The sequence below is a fragment of the Lissotriton helveticus genome, chromosome 12, assembly GCF_964261635.1.
Source record: "Lissotriton helveticus chromosome 12, aLisHel1.1, whole genome shotgun sequence".
Taxonomy (NCBI): Eukaryota; Metazoa; Chordata; class Amphibia; order Caudata; family Salamandridae; genus Lissotriton; species Lissotriton helveticus.
The window spans coordinates 131,271,571-131,287,293 of NC_136073.1; the positions used below are offsets into that span (position 1 = coordinate 131,271,571).

At 41.3% G+C, this 15,723-nt stretch overlaps 12 non-coding genes across 12 annotated transcripts; all 12 read right to left on the reverse strand.

Moving 5' to 3' along the window:
• Positions 1–71: 71 nt before the first annotated feature.
• On the reverse strand, positions 72–143 carry TRNAH-GUG (transfer RNA histidin (anticodon GUG)). The gene has a single exon. It is a non-coding gene; the product is annotated as a tRNA-His (tRNA).
• A 1,280-nt stretch (positions 144–1,423) lies between these two features.
• Positions 1,424–1,505, reverse strand: TRNAS-AGA (transfer RNA serine (anticodon AGA)). Its single transcript has one exon. It is a non-coding gene; the product is annotated as a tRNA-Ser (tRNA).
• Positions 1,506–3,158: 1,653 nt separating this feature from the next.
• On the reverse strand, positions 3,159–3,240 carry TRNAS-AGA (transfer RNA serine (anticodon AGA)). The gene has a single exon. It is a non-coding gene; the product is annotated as a tRNA-Ser (tRNA).
• A 1,652-nt stretch (positions 3,241–4,892) lies between these two features.
• On the reverse strand, positions 4,893–4,974 carry TRNAS-AGA (transfer RNA serine (anticodon AGA)). Its single transcript has one exon. It is a non-coding gene; the product is annotated as a tRNA-Ser (tRNA).
• A 1,653-nt stretch (positions 4,975–6,627) lies between these two features.
• TRNAS-AGA (transfer RNA serine (anticodon AGA)) lies at positions 6,628–6,709 on the reverse strand. Its single transcript has one exon. It is a non-coding gene; the product is annotated as a tRNA-Ser (tRNA).
• Positions 6,710–8,362: 1,653 nt separating this feature from the next.
• Positions 8,363–8,444, reverse strand: TRNAS-AGA (transfer RNA serine (anticodon AGA)). The gene has a single exon. It is a non-coding gene; the product is annotated as a tRNA-Ser (tRNA).
• A 1,497-nt stretch (positions 8,445–9,941) lies between these two features.
• TRNAH-GUG (transfer RNA histidin (anticodon GUG)) lies at positions 9,942–10,013 on the reverse strand. Its single transcript has one exon. It is a non-coding gene; the product is annotated as a tRNA-His (tRNA).
• Positions 10,014–11,294: 1,281 nt separating this feature from the next.
• TRNAS-AGA (transfer RNA serine (anticodon AGA)) lies at positions 11,295–11,376 on the reverse strand. Its single transcript has one exon. It is a non-coding gene; the product is annotated as a tRNA-Ser (tRNA).
• Positions 11,377–11,671: 295 nt separating this feature from the next.
• TRNAH-GUG (transfer RNA histidin (anticodon GUG)) lies at positions 11,672–11,743 on the reverse strand. The gene has a single exon. It is a non-coding gene; the product is annotated as a tRNA-His (tRNA).
• A 1,285-nt stretch (positions 11,744–13,028) lies between these two features.
• Positions 13,029–13,110, reverse strand: TRNAS-AGA (transfer RNA serine (anticodon AGA)). The gene has a single exon. It is a non-coding gene; the product is annotated as a tRNA-Ser (tRNA).
• A 1,653-nt stretch (positions 13,111–14,763) lies between these two features.
• Positions 14,764–14,845, reverse strand: TRNAS-AGA (transfer RNA serine (anticodon AGA)). The gene has a single exon. It is a non-coding gene; the product is annotated as a tRNA-Ser (tRNA).
• Positions 14,846–15,140: 295 nt separating this feature from the next.
• Positions 15,141–15,212, reverse strand: TRNAH-GUG (transfer RNA histidin (anticodon GUG)). Its single transcript has one exon. It is a non-coding gene; the product is annotated as a tRNA-His (tRNA).
• Between the last annotated feature and the right edge of the window lie 511 nt (positions 15,213–15,723).

Genomic DNA, 15,723 nt, shown 5'->3' on the forward strand with positions numbered 1-15,723 from the left:
ACAAAAACAACTGGTACATTTTGTAATTCTGTAAAAGAAAAACCCAACTGCCGTGACATTGCCAACCACAATGCCGTGACTCGGATTCGAACCGAGGTTGCTGCGGCCACAACGCAGAGTACTAACCACTATACGATCACGGCGAGCTACTTGGGCTCAATAACATACAGTGACATGGAGAATTTATATTCCGGTACACTCAGGGAACTCCTGTGATAGGCTGAATGTGTTAATTGCTTCCTCATTCCTTATACAAAGGCTTTGTCTCCTCAGTGGTTGATAGGCTGAAACTGTTTCCTGGCCACCTGCTTGTGAACTGCCAGGAGTCAAAGATCACACATACACTTGTGGGCCTGTGATGGGACACCAATGCAGAGAAACACACCTGGCGCAGATCTTCTATACTGTCTAGTAGACCTGCATCTCCCCTGTACCTCCTCAAGCCATCTGTATGTGAAGCAAGAAAGAGTTAAGGAGCGGTCCATCTACACTTTTATAGGGAGGATGCTGCCATGAGCTCCTCCCAGCTAATCACACAAACAGCAGTAAAGCAAGATAACTACACAGTTAGGGGGGACTGCATGGTTAGGTTTTTGAGGAATTATTGAAACTGACCTCAGTGACCCATGATCAGAGCTGTGGCTAATGACTGCATGCCTAATTATGATGAAGCAAGCACCATGGCTCGTAGGGGCCCCACAACACGCTTTTCTTAGCTCAATTAAAGTATAACCCTCTGCCATATATGAGTGGTAAAGGCTTGTTAATTTGGTTGCTTTTCGAATTCACGTCTGACAACAAGATGAAGGAACATTGGGGCATCAGAAGCTTTGGAAAGTAGCCACCAACCTCAGAGAAAGAGAGAAAGAGGGAAAAGGCAGTATGAGGTGTGGAGAAAACAGCAGCAGGTACAAGGAGCTCAAATGAGATTAATGGCGCCTAAATAGAGCACGTAAAGGAACAGTTACAAATCTAAGAAAAAGGAAAGAAAGACTAGGAAAAAACACGGAAAGAGCCTGTAGATAAAATTCTCTTCCTGGGACAGCAGGCTAAGAGAAATTACACAGGGAGTAGTTAAGCTTGTAACACGGGGAGAATAGAAAAGAAAATGCAGTTTTATGAAGTGTGTTGCCTAATCCAGCAAGCACTTTTGTTTTATTTTTCTATTTGCTTCTTTTATTGGTAAAGTAAGTTTCAAGTACATGAATGGTATGACTGAGAGAGCCAGGGTATAATAATTTGAAGTGTTTGCACCAGTGCTAATGTAGGACGAGAGTTATAGCAAAGATATGAAAGGGGTAGCGATAATAAATATGTGAAAGGGCAATAGTGACACCAAAATAAGCCACCTATTTATAAAACTGACATGGAAGAAATTCTAAAGGTTAGCTTCTGAAATTGTAGCCGATGTTAAAAAGTTTCGCGTTGTTGGCAGGATTCGAACCTGCGCGGGGAGACCCCAATGGATTTCTAGTCCATCGCCTTAACCACTCGGCCACAACAACTGACTGTAAGTTTTGTGCAAATAATCTGCATGAAAGTTTTCAAGGTGTGCCACAGCAAATTCCTGATATCCTGCAATGCACTTTTTTAAAATAATGTTTTTTTCAGCAGGCACATTCTCTCCTAAAAACAAAAATAAGGCTACATCTTATAATCATGTGTGTTTAAATAATTTGTCGTTACATCGTTTAAATATTTTTAAGGATCTGTTTTTAATAGACATTTTACAAAAACAACTGGTACATTTGGTAATTCTGTAAAAGAAAAACCCAACTGCCGTGACATTGCCAACCACAATGCCGTGACTCAGATTCGAACCGAGGTTGCTGCGGCCACAACGCAGAGTACTAACCACTATACGATCACGGCAAGCTACTTGGGCTCGATAACATACAGTGACATGGAGAATTTATAATTCGGAACACTCAGGGAACTCCTGTGATAGGCTGAATGTGTTCATTGCTTCCTCATTGCTTATACAAAGGCTTTGTCTCCTCAGTGGTTGATAGGCTGAAACCATTTCCTGGCCGCCTGCTTGTGAACTGCCAGAAGTCAAAGATCACACATACACTTGTGGGCCTGTGATGGGACACCAATGCAGAGAAACACACCTGGCGCAGATCTTCTATTCTGTCTATTAGACCTGCATCTCCCCTGTACCTCCTCAAGCCATCTGTAAGTGAAGCAAGAAAAAGTTAAGGAGCGGTCCATCTACACTTTTATAGGGAGGATGCTGCCGTGAGCTCCTCCCAGCTAATCACACAAACAGCAGTAAAGCAAGATAACTACACAGTTAGGGGGGACTGCATGGATAGGTTTTTGAGGAATTATTGAAACTGACCTCAGTGACCCATGATCAGAGCTGTGGCTAATGACTGCGTGCCCAATTATGATGAAGCAAGCACCATGGCTCGTAGGGGCCCCACAACACGCTTTTCTTAGCTCATTGAATTAAAGTATAAACCTCTGCCATGTATGAGTGGTAAAGGCTTGTTAATTTGGTTGCTTTTCCAATTCACGTCTGACAACAAGATAAAGGAACATTGGGGCATCAGAAGCTTTGGAAAGTAGCCACCAACCTCAGAGAAAGAGAGAAAGAGGGAAAAGGCAGTATGAGGTGTGGAGAAAACAGCAGCAGGTACAAGGAGCTCAAATGAGATTAATGGCGCCTAAATAGAGCACGTAAAGGAACAGTTACAAATCTAAGAAAAGGGAAAGAAAGACTAGGAAAAAAACACGGAAAGAGCCTGTAGATAAAATTCTCTTCCTGGGACAGCAGGCTAAGAGAAATTACACAGGGAGCAGTTAAGCTTGTAACACGGAGAGAATAGAAAAGAAAATGCAGTTTTATGAAGTGTGTTTGCCTAATCCAGCAAGCACTTTTGTTTTATTTTTCTATTTGCTTCTTTTATTGGTAAAGTAAGTTTCAAGTGCATGAATGGTATGACTGAGAGAGCCAGGGTATAATAATTTGAAGTGTTTGCACCGGCGCTAATGTAGGACGAGAGTTATAGCAAAGATATGAAAGGGGTAGCGATAATAAATATGTGAAAGGGCAATGGTGACACCAAAATAAGCCACCTATTTATAAAACTGACATGGAAGAAATTCTAAAGGTTAACTTCTGAAATTGTAGCCGATGTTAAAAAGTTTCTCGTTGTTGGCAGGATTAGAACCTGCGCAGAGAGACGCCAATGGATTTCTAGTCCATCGCCTTAACCACTCGGCCACAACAACTGACTGTAAGTTTTGTGCAAATAATCTGCATGAAAGTTTTCAAGGTGTGCCACAGCAAATTCCTGATATCCTGCAATGCACTTTTTAAAAATAATGTTTTTTTCAGCAGGCACATTCTCTCCTAAAAACAAAAATAAGGCTACATCTTATAATCATGTGTGTTTAAATAATTTGTCGTTAAATCGTTTAAATATTTTAAAGGATCTGTTTTTAATAGACATTTTTCAAAAACAACTGGTACATTTGGTAATTCTGTAAAAGAAAAACCCAACTGCCGTGACATTGCCAACCACAATGCCGTGACTCGGTTTTGAACTGAGGTTGCTGCAGCCACAACGCAGAGTACTAACCACTATACGATCACGGCGAGCTACTTGGGCTCAATAACATACAGTGACATGGAGAATTTATAATTCGAAACACTCAGGGAACTCCAGTGATAGGCTGAATGTGTTCATTGCTTCCTCATTCCTTATACAAAGGCTTTGTCTCCTCAGTGGTTGATAGGCTGAAACCGTTTCCTGGTTGCCTGCTTGTGAACTGCCAGAAGTCAAAGATCACACATACACTTGTTGGCCTGTGATGGGACACCAATGCAGAGAAACACACCTGGCGCAGATCTTCTATTCTGTCTATTAGACCTGCATCTCCTCTGTACCTCCTCAAGCCATCTGTATGTGAAGCAAGAAAAAATTAAGGAGCGGTCCATCTATACTTTTATAGGGAGGATGCTGCCGTGAGCTCCTCCCAGCTAATCACACAAACAGCAGTAAAGCAAGATAACTATACAGTTAGGGGGGACTGCATGGTTAGGTTTTTGAGGAATTATTGAAACTGACCTCAGTGACCCATGATCAGAGCTGTGGCTAATGACTGCGCGCCCAATTATGATGAAGAAAGCACCATGGCTCGTAGGGGCCCCACAACACGCTTTTCTTAGCTCATTGAATTAAAGTATAAACCTCTGCCATCTATGAGTGGTAAAGGCTTGTTAATTTGGTTGCTTTTCCAATTCACGTCTGACAACAAGATGAAGGAACATTGGGGCATCAGAAGCTTCGGAAAGTAGCCACCAACCTCAGAGAAAGAGAGAAAGAGGGAAAAGGCAGTATGAGGTGTGGAGAAAACAGCAGCAGGTACAAGGAGCTCAAATGAGATTAATGGCGCCTAAATAGAGCACATAAAGGAACAGTTACAAATCTAAGAAAAGGGAAAGAAAGACTAGGAAAAAAACACGGAAAGAGCCTGTAGATAAAATTCTCTTCCTGGGACAGCAGGCTAAGAGAAATTACACAGGGAGCAGTTAAGCTTGTAACACAGGGAGAATAGAAAAGAAAATGCAGTTTTATGAAGTGTGTTGCCTAATCCAGCAAGCACTTTTGTTTTATTTTTCTATTTGCTTCTTTTATTGGTAAAGTAAGTTTCAAGTACATGAATGGTATGACTGAGAGAGCCAGGGTATAATAATTTGAAGTGTTTGCACCAGTGCTAATGTAGGACGAGAGTTATAGCAAAGATATGAAAGGGGTAGCGATAATAAATATGTGAAAGGGCAATAGTGACACCAAAATAGGCCACCTATTTATAAAACTGACATGGAAGAAATTCTAAAGGTTAGCTTCTGAAATTGTAGCCGATGTTAAAAAGTTTCGCGTTGTTGGCAGGATTCGAACCTGCGCGGGGAGACCCCAATGGATTTCTAGTCCATCGCCTTAACCACTCGGCCACAACAACTGACTGTAAGTTTTGTGCAAATAATCTGCATGAAAGTTTTCAAGGTGTGCCTCAGCAAATTCCTGATATCCTGCAATGCACTTTTTTAAAATAATGTTTTTTTCAGCAGGCACATTCTCTCCTAAAAACAAAAATAAGGCTACATCTTATAATCATGTGTGTTTAAATAATTTGTCGTTACATCGTTTAAATATTTTTAAGGATCTGTTTTTAATAGACATTTTACAAAAACAACTGGTACATTTGGTAATTCTGTAAAAGAAAAACCCAACTGCCGTGACATTGCCAACCACAATGCCGTGACTCAGATTCGAACCGAGGTTGCTGCGGCCACAACGCAGAGTACTAACCACTATACGATCACGGCAAGCTACTTGGGCTCAATAACATACAGTGACATGGAGAATTTATAATTCGGAACACTCAGGGAACTCCTGTGATAGGCTGAATGTGTTCATTGCTTCCTCATTGCTTATACAAAGGCTTTGTCTCCTCAGTGGTTGATAGGCTGAAACCATTTCCTGGCCGCCTGCTTGTGAACTGCCAGAAGTCAAAGATCACACATACACTTGTGGGCCTGTGATGGGACACCAATGCAGAGAAACACACCTGGCGCAGATCTTCTATTCTGTCTATTAGACCTGCATCTCCCCTGTACCTCCTCAAGCCATCTGTAAGTGAAGCAAGAAAAAGTTAAGGAGCGGTCCATCTACACTTTTATAGGGAGGATGCTGCCGTGAGCTCCTCCCAGCTAATCACACAAACAGCAGTAAAGCAAGATAACTACACAGTTAGGGGGGACTGCATGGATAGGTTTTTGAGGAATTATTGAAACTGACCTCAGTGACCCATGATCAGAGCTGTGGCTAATGACTGCGTGCCCAATTATGATGAAGCAAGCACCATGGCTCGTAGGGGCCCCACAACACGCTTTTCTTAGCTCATTGAATTAAAGTATAAACCTCTGCCATGTATGAGTGGTAAAGGCTTGTTAATTTGGTTGCTTTTCCAATTCACGTCTGACAACAAGATAAAGGAACATTGGGGCATCAGAAGCTTTGGAAAGTAGCCACCAACCTCAGAGAAAGAGAGAAAGAGGGAAAAGGCAGTATGAGGTGTGGAGAAAACAGCAGCAGGTACAAGGAGCTCAAATGAGATTAATGGCGCCTAAATAGAGCACGTAAAGGAACAGTTACAAATCTAAGAAAAGGGAAAGAAAGACTAGGAAAAAAACACGGAAAGAGCCTGTAGATAAAATTCTCTTCCTGGGACAGCAGGCTAAGAGAAATTACACAGGGAGCAGTTAAGCTTGTAACACGGAGAGAATAGAAAAGAAAATGCAGTTTTATGAAGTGTGTTTGCCTAATCCAGCAAGCACTTTTGTTTTATTTTTCTATTTGCTTCTTTTATTGGTAAAGTAAGTTTCAAGTGCATGAATGGTATGACTGAGAGAGCCAGGGTATAATAATTTGAAGTGTTTGCACCAGCGCTAATGTAGGACGAGAGTTATAGCAAAGATATGAAAGGGGTAGCGATAATAAATATGTGAAAGGGCAATGGTGACACCAAAATAAGCCACCTATTTATAAAACTGACATGGAAGAAATTCTAAAGGTTAACTTCTGAAATTGTAGCCGATGTTAAAAAGTTTCTCGTTGTTGGCAGGATTAGAACCTGCGCAGAGAGACGCCAATGGATTTCTAGTCCATCGCCTTAACCACTCGGCCACAACAACTGACTGTAAGTTTTGTGCAAATAATCTGCATGAAAGTTTTCAAGGTGTGCCACAGCAAATTCCTGATATCCTGCAATGCACTTTTTAAAAATAATGTTTTTTTCAGCAGGCACATTCTCTCCTAAAAACAAAAATAAGGCTACATCTTATAATCATGTGTGTTTAAATAATTTGTCGTTAAATCGTTTAAATATTTTAAAGGATCTGTTTTTAATAGATATTTTTCAAAAACAACTGGTACATTTGGTAATTCTGTAAAAGAAAAACCCAACTGCCGTGACATTGCCAACCACAATGCCGTGACTCGGTTTTGAACCGAGGTTGCTGCAGCCACAACGCAGAGTACTAACCACTATACGATCACGGCGAGCTACTTGGGCTCAATAACATACAGTGACATGGAGAATTTATAATTCGAAACACTCAGGGAACTCCAGTGATAGGCTGAATGTGTTCATTGCTTCCTCATTCCTTATACAAAGGCTTTGTCTCCTCAGTGGTTGATAGGCTGAAACCGTTTCCTGGTTGCCTGCTTGTGAACTGCCAGAAGTCAAAGATCACACATACACTTGTTGGCCTGTGATGGGACACCAATGCAGAGAAACACACCTGGCGCAGATCTTCTATTCTGTCTATTAGACCTGCATCTCCTCTGTACCTCCTCAAGCCATCTGTATGTGAAGCAAGAAAAAATTAAGGAGCGGTCCATCTATACTTTTATAGGGAGGATGCTGCCGTGAGCTCCTCCCAGCTAATCACACAAACAGCAGTAAAGCAAGATAACTATACAGTTAGGGGGGACTGCATGGTTAGGTTTTTGAGGAATTATTGAAACTGACCTCAGTGACCCATGATCAGAGCTGTGGCTAATGACTGCGCGCCCAATTATGATGAAGAAAGCACCATGGCTCGTAGGGGCCCCACAACACGCTTTTCTTAGCTCATTGAATTAAAGTATAAACCTCTGCCATCTATGAGTGGTAAAGGCTTGTTAATTTGGTTGCTTTTCCAATTCACGTCTGACAACAAGATGAAGGAACATTGGGGCATCAGAAGCTTCGGAAAGTAGCCACCAACCTCAGAGAAAGAGAGAAAGAGGGAAAAGGCAGTATGAGGTGTGGAGAAAACAGCAGCAGGTACAAGGAGCTCAAATGAGATTAATGGCGCCTAAATAGAGCACATAAAGGAACAGTTACAAATCTAAGAAAAGGGAAAGAAAGACTAGGAAAAAAACACGGAAAGAGCCTGTAGATAAAATTCTCTTCCTGGGACAGCAGGCTAAGAGAAATTACACAGGGAGCAGTTAAGCTTGTAACACAGGGAGAATAGAAAAGAAAATGCAGTTTTATGAAGTGTGTTTGCCTAATCCAGCAAGCACTTTTATTTTATTTTTCTATTTGCTTCTTTTATTGGTAAAGTAAGTTTCAAGTGCATGAATGGTATGACTGAGAGAGCCATGGTATAATAATTTGAAGTGTTTGCACCAGCGCTAATGTAGGACGAGGGTTGTAGCAAAGATATGAAAGGGGTAGCGATAATAAATAGGTGAAAGGGCAATAGTGACACCAAAATAAGCCACCTATTTATAAAACTGACATGGAACAAATTCTAAAGGTTAACTTCTGAAATTGTAGCCGATGTTAAAAAGTTTCTCGTTGTTGGCAGGATTCGAACCTGCGCGGGGAGACCACAATGGATTTCTAGTCCATCGCCTTAACCACTCGGCCACAACAACTGACTGTAAGTTTTGTGCAAATAATCTGTATGAAAGTTTTCAAGGTGTCCCACAGCAAATTCCTGGTATTCTGCAATGCACTTTTTTAAAATAATGTATTTTTCAGCAGGCACATTCTCTCCTAAAAACAAAAATTGCATGAGTATATCTCTAGTTTGGAAAAGGATAGGCTTTCATGCATACTCTCATGTGGCACTCAAGTTTTTGGGACCCTATTGCACTCTGTTTTCGTGCTGCTTTTAGTCTATGGCCAATATTACAGAAGTCTACCATCTTTGAGTATTTGAGGCTCCTTTGTAAGTGCTTTATCTTTTTTACTTGAAGAGCTATATAATAAAGGGGTCAGGGAAAGATTGCATTCATGGAAGATAAAAGAAGGCACACTTGTCTGACCAAATGCCGTAGAGAAACCTGATGTTTTACTCATGTTATCCTTAGTTTGTTTTTGTTAGACCTTGCATTCTTAAGGTGGCCTCAACCCTACCTTATTGCTTTTCACCTACACATTTTGCTGTATCTTTTTGTTGGCCTTAGGACTCTGATCACTTTATTGCTACTAATCAGTGCTGAAGTGAACGTGCTTCTTCCCTAATCATGTGTGTAATTGGAGTATACCTGACTGACAGATTTCATTGACTTGAAAGCCCCTTGTAAAGTGGTATACCATATACCCAGGAACTGATTGTGCCGCCCAAAAAAGTATCATTTCAAACCTGTCTCAAGCCTGCTACTGCAGTGCCTGTGCTGCAGTGTACTGCCACTTCGACTTGCCATTTAAAACTACTTGCCAAGCCTTAAACTCCAATTTTATTACATATAATTAACCAAAAGGTAGGCCCTAGGTAGTCCTAGGGGCATCATGCTATGTAAGTAAAAGGTAAGACATGTACTGTGGTAGTTTGCATGTCCTGGTAGTACAAAACAGTCTATTACATTTTTCACTACTGTGAGGTCTGCCCCTCTCGTAGGTTAGCATTGGGTATTCCCTTATACTTTTTGGGGGGTAATTCCATATCAGAGAGGAGAAGCTTTATTTATTTATTGATAAATCCTATTTACTGGTGAGGTTGGATTTAACTTTACTACTTTATAAATGCCATTTTTAGAGAGTGAGCATTTCTCTGCACTTACTGCTCTATTTGCCTGAAAACCTGTCTCCAATTGACGTCTGGATTGGGCTGCGAGACAGCTACATTTGTGCATTCCCTCTAGACAGCCACAATACAGGTCACTCAACTGCAACTGCATTCATCTGCATTCTGATTCGCATGGGGGAGAGCTCCATTCCCCCACCGCAAATAGGTTCAAGAACGATAATTTATGTCAGTAGGTACAATATAGCTACATCTTATAATCATGTGTGTTAAAATAATTTGTTGTTAGATCGTTTAAATATTTTAAAGGATCTGTTTTTAATAGACATTTTACAAAAACAACTGGTACATTTTGTAATTCTGTAAAAGAAAAACCCAACTGCCGTGACATTGCCAACCACAATGCCGTGACTCGGATTCGAACCGAGGTTGCTGCGGCCACAACGCAGAGTACTAACCACTATACGATCACGGCGAGCTATTTGGGCTCAATAACATACAGTGACATGGAGAATTTATAATTCGGTACACTCAGGGAACTCCTGTGATAGGCTGAATGTGTTAATTGCTTCCTCATTCCTTATACAAAGGCTTTGTCTCCTCAGTGGTTGATAGGCTGAAACTGTTTCCTGGCCGCCTGCTTGTGAACTGCCAGGAGTCAAAGATCACACATACACTTGTGGGCCTGTGATGGGATACCAATGCAGAGAAACACACCTGGCGCAGATCTTCTATACTGTCTAGTAGACCTGCATCTCCCCTGTACCTCCTCAAGCCATCTGTATGTGAAGCAAGAAAGAGTTAAGGAGCGGTCCATCTACACTTTTATAGGGAGGATGCTGCCATGAGCTCCTCCCAGCTAATCACACAAACAGCAGTAAAGCAAGATAACTACACAGTTAGGGGGGACTGCACGGTTAGGTTTTTGAGGAATTATTGAAACTGACCTCAGTGACCCATGATCAGAGCTGTGGCTAATGACTGCATGCCTAATTATGATGAAGCAAGCACCATGGCTCGTAGGGGCCCCACAACACGCTTTTCTTAGCTCAATTAAAGTATAAACCTCTGCCATATATGAGTGGTAAAGGCTTGTTAATTTGGTTGCTTTTCCAATTCACGTCTGACAACAAGATGAAGGAACATTGGGGCATCAGAAGCTTTGGAAAGTAGCCACCAACCTCAGAGTAAGAGAGAAAGAGGGAAAAGGCAGTATGAGGTGTGGAGAAAACAGCAGCAGGTACAAGGAGCTCAAATGAGATTAATGGCGCCTAAATAGAGCACGTAAAGGAACAGTTACAAATCTAAGAAAAAGGAAAGAAAGACTAGGAAAAAAACACGGAAAGAGCCTGTAGATAAAATTCTCTTCCTGGGACAGCAGGCTAAGAGAAATTACACAGGGAGCAGTTAAGCTTGTAACACGGGGAGAATAGAAAAGAAAATGCAGTTTTATGAAGTGTGTTGCCTAATCCAGCAAGCACTTTTGTTTTATTTTTCTATTTGCTTCTTTTATTGGTAAAGTAAGTTTCAAGTGCATGAATGGTATGACTGAGAGAGCCAGGGTATAATATTTTGAAGTGTTTGCACCAGCGCTAATGTAGGACGAGAGTTATAGCAAAGATATGAAAGGGGTAGCGATAATAAATATGTGAAAGGGCAATAGTGACATCAAAATAAGCCACCTATTTATAAAACTGACATGGAAGAAATTCTAAAGGTTAGCTTCTGAAATTGTAGCCGATGTTAAAAAGTTTCTCGTTGTTGTCAGGATTTGAACCTGCGCGGGGAGACCCCAATGGATTTCTAGTCCATCGCCTTAACCACTCGGCCACAACAACTGACTGTAAGTTTTGTGCAAATAATCTGCATGAAAGATTTCAAGGTGTGCCATAGCAAATTCCTGATATCCTGCAATGCACTTTTTAAAAATAATGTTTTTTTCAGCAGGCACATTCTCTCCTAAAAACAAAAATAAGGCTAAATCTTATAATCATGTGTGTTTAAATAATTTGTCGTTAGATTGTTTAAATATTTTAAAGGATCTGTTTTTAATAGACATTTTACAAAAACAACTGGTACATTTGGTAATTCTGTAAAAGAAAAACCCAACTGCCGTGACTTTGCCAACCACAATGCCGTGACTCGGATTCGAACCGAGGTTGCTGCGGCCACAACACAGAGTACTAACCACTATACGATCACGGCAAGCTACTTGGGCTCAATAACATACAGTGACATGGAGAATTTATAATTCGGAACACTCAGGGAACTCCTGTGACAGGCTGAATGTGTTCATTGCTTCCTCATTGCTTATACAAAGGCTTTGTCTCCTCAGTGGTTGATAGGCTGAAACCATTTCCTGGCCGCCTGCTTGTGAACTGCCAGAAGTCAAAGATCACACATACACTTGTGGGCCTGTGATGGGACACCAATGCAGAGAAACACACCTGGCGCAGATCTTCTATTCTGTCTATTAGACCTGCATCTCCCCTGTACCTCCTCAAGCCATCTGTATGTGAAGCAAGAAAAAGTTAAGGAGCGGTCCATCTACACTTTTATAGGGAGGATGCTGCCGTGAGCTCCTCCCAGCTAATCACACAAACAGCAGTAAAGCAAGACAACTACACAGTTAGGGGGGACTGCATGGATAGGTTTTTGAGGAATTATTGAAACTGACCTCAGTGACCCATGATCAGAGCTGTGGCTAATGACTGCGTGCCCAATTATGATGAAGCAAGCACCATGGCTCGTAGGGGCCCCACAACACGCTTTTCTTAGCTCATTGAATTAAAGTATAAACCTCTGCCATGTATGAGTGGTAAAGGCTTGTTAATTTGGTTGCTTTTCCAATTCACGTCTGACAACAAGATGAAGGAACATTGGGGCATCAGAAGCTTTGGAAAGTAGCCACCAACCTCAGAGAAAGAGAGAAAGAGGGAAAAGGCAGTATGAGGTGTGGAGAAAACAGCAGCAGGTACAAGGAGCTCAAATGAGATTAATGGCGCCTAAATAGAGCACGTAAAGGAACAGTTACAAATCTAAGAAAAGGGAAAGAAAGACTAGAAAAAAAACACGGAAAGAGCCTGTAGATAAAATTCTCTTCCTGGGACAGCAGGCTAAGAGAAATTACACAGGGAGCAGTTAAGCTTGTAACACGGGGAGAATAGAAAAGAAAATGCAGATTTATGAAGTGTGTTGCCTAATCCAGCAAGCACTTTTGTTTTATTTTTCTATTTGCTTCTTTTATTGGTAAAGTAAGTTTCAAGTGCATGAATGGTATGACTGAGAGAGCCAGGGTATAATATTTTGAAGTGTTTGCACCAGCGCTAATGTAGGACGAGAGTTATAGCAAAGATATGAAAGGGGTAGCGATAATAAATATGTGAAAGGGCAATAGTGACACCAAAATAAGCCACCTATTTATAAAACTGACATGGAAGAAATTCTAAAGGTTAGCTTCTGAAATTGTAGCCGATGTTAAAAAGTTTCTCGTTGTTGCCAGGATTCGAACCTGCGCGGGGAGACCCCTATGGATTTCTAGTCCATCGCCTTAACCACTCGGCCACAACAACTGACTGTAAGTTTTGTGCAAATAATCTGCATGAAAGTTTTCAAGGGGTGCCACAGCAAATTCCTGATATCCTGCAATGCACTTTTTAAAAATAATGTTTTTTTCAGCAGGCACATTCTCTCCTAAAAACAAAAATAAGGCTACATCTTATAATCATGTGTGTTTAAATAATTTGTCGTTAGATCGTTTAAATATTTTAAAGGATCTGTTTTTAATAGACATTTTACAAAAACAACTGGTACATTTGGTAATTCTGTAAAAGAAAAACCCAACTGCCGTGACATTGCCAACCACAATGCCGTGACTTGGATTCGAACTGAGGTTGCTGCGGCCACAACGCAGAGTACTAACCACTATACGATCACGGCAAGCTACTTGGGCTCAATAACATACAGTGACATGGAGAATTTATAATTCGGAACACTCAGGGAACTCCTGTGATAGGCTGAATGTGTTCATTGCTTCCTCATTGCTTATACAAAGGCTTTGTCTCCTCAGTGGTTGATAGGCTGAAACCGTTTCCTGGCCGCCTGCTTGTGAACTGCCAGAAGTCAAAGATCACACATACACTTGTGGGCCTGTGATGGGACACCAATGCAGAGAAACACACCTGGCGCAGATCTTCTATTCTGTCTATTAGACCTGCATCTCCCCTGTACCTCCTCAAGCCATCTGTATGTGAAGCAAGAAAAAGTTAAGGAGCGGTCCATCTACACTTTTATAGGGAGGATGCTGCCGTGAGCTCCTCCCAGCTAAACACACAAACAACAGTAAAGCAAGATAACTACACAGTTAGGGGGGACTGCATGGATAGGTTTTTGAGGAATTATTGAAACTGACCTCAGTGACCCATGATCAGAGCTGTGGCTAATGACTGCGTGCCCAATTATGATGAAGCAAGCACCATGGCTCGTAGGGGCCCCACAACACGCTTTTCTTAGCTCATTGAATTAAAGTATAAACCTCTGCCATGTATGAGTGGTAAAGGCTTGTTAATTTGGTTGCTTTTCCAATTCACGTCTGACAACAAGATGAAGGAACATTGGGGCATCAGAAGCTTTGGAAAGTAGCCACCAACCTCAGAGAAAGAGAGAAAGAGGGAAAAGGCAGTATGAGGTGTGGAGAAAACAGCAGCAGGTACAAGGAGCTCAAATGAGATTAATGGCGCCTAAATAGAGCACGTAAAGGAACAGTTACAAATCTAAGAAAAGGGAAAGAAAGACTAGGAAAAAAACACGGAAAGAGCCTGTAGATAAAATTCTCTTCCTGGGACAGCAGGCTAAGAGAAATTACACAGGGAGCAGTTAAGCTTGTAACACGGGGAGAATAGAAAAGAAAATGCAGTTTTATGAAGTGTGTTTGCCTAATCCAGCAAGCACTTTTGTTTTATTTTTCTATTTGCTTCTTTTATTGGTAAAGTAAGTTTCAAGTGCATGAATGGTATGACTGAGAGAGCCAGGGTATAATAATTTGAAGTGTTTGCACCAGCGCTAATGTAGGACGAGAGTTATAGCAAAGATATGAAAGGGGTAGCGATAATAAATATGTGAAAGGGCAATAGTGACACCAAAATAAGCCACCTATTTATAAAACTGACATGGAAGAAATTCTAAAGGTTAACTTCTGAAATTGTAGCCGATGTTAAAAAGTTTCTCGTTGTTGGCAGGATTCGAACCTGCGCGGGGAGACCCCAATGGATTTCTAGTCCATTGCCTTAACCACTCGGCCACAACAACTGACTGTAAGTTTTGTGCAAATAATCTGCATGAAAGTTTTCAAGGTGTGCCACAGCAAATTCCTGATATCCTGCAATGCACTTTTTAAAAATAATGTTTTTTTCAGCAGGCACATTCTCTCCTAAAAACAAAAATAAGGCTACATCTTATAATCATGTGTGTTTAAATAATTTATCGTTAAATCGTTTAAATATTTTAAAGGATCTGTTTTTAATAGACATTTTACAAAAACAACTGGTACATTTGGTAATTCTGTAAAAGAAAAACCCAACTGCCGTGACATTGCCAACCACAATGCCGTGACTCGGATTCGAACCGAGGTTGCTGCAGCCACAACGCAGAGTACTAACCACTATACGATCACGGCGAGCTACTTGGGCTCAATAACATACAGTGACATGGAGAATTTATAATTGGAAACACTCAGGGAACTCCAGTGATAGGCTGAATGTGTTCATTGCTTCCTCATTCCTTATACAAAGGCTTTGTCTCCTCAGTGGTTGATAGGCTGAAACCGTTTCCTGGTTGCCTGCTTGTGAACAGCCAGAAGTCAAAGATCACACGTACACTTGTTGGCCTGTGATGGGACACCAATGCAGAGAAACACACCTGGCGCAGATCTTCTATTCTGTCTATTAGACCTGCATCTCCCCTGTACCTCCTCAAGCCATCTGTATGTGAAGCAAGAAAAAGTTAAGGAGCGGTCCATCTATACTTTTATAGGGAGGATGCTGCCGTGAGCTCCTCCCAGCTAATCACACAAACAGCAGTAAAGCAAGATAACTATACAGTTAGGGGGGACTGCATGGTTAGGTTTTTGAGGAATTATTGAAACTGACCTCAGTGACCCATGATCAGAGCTGTGGCTAATGACTGCG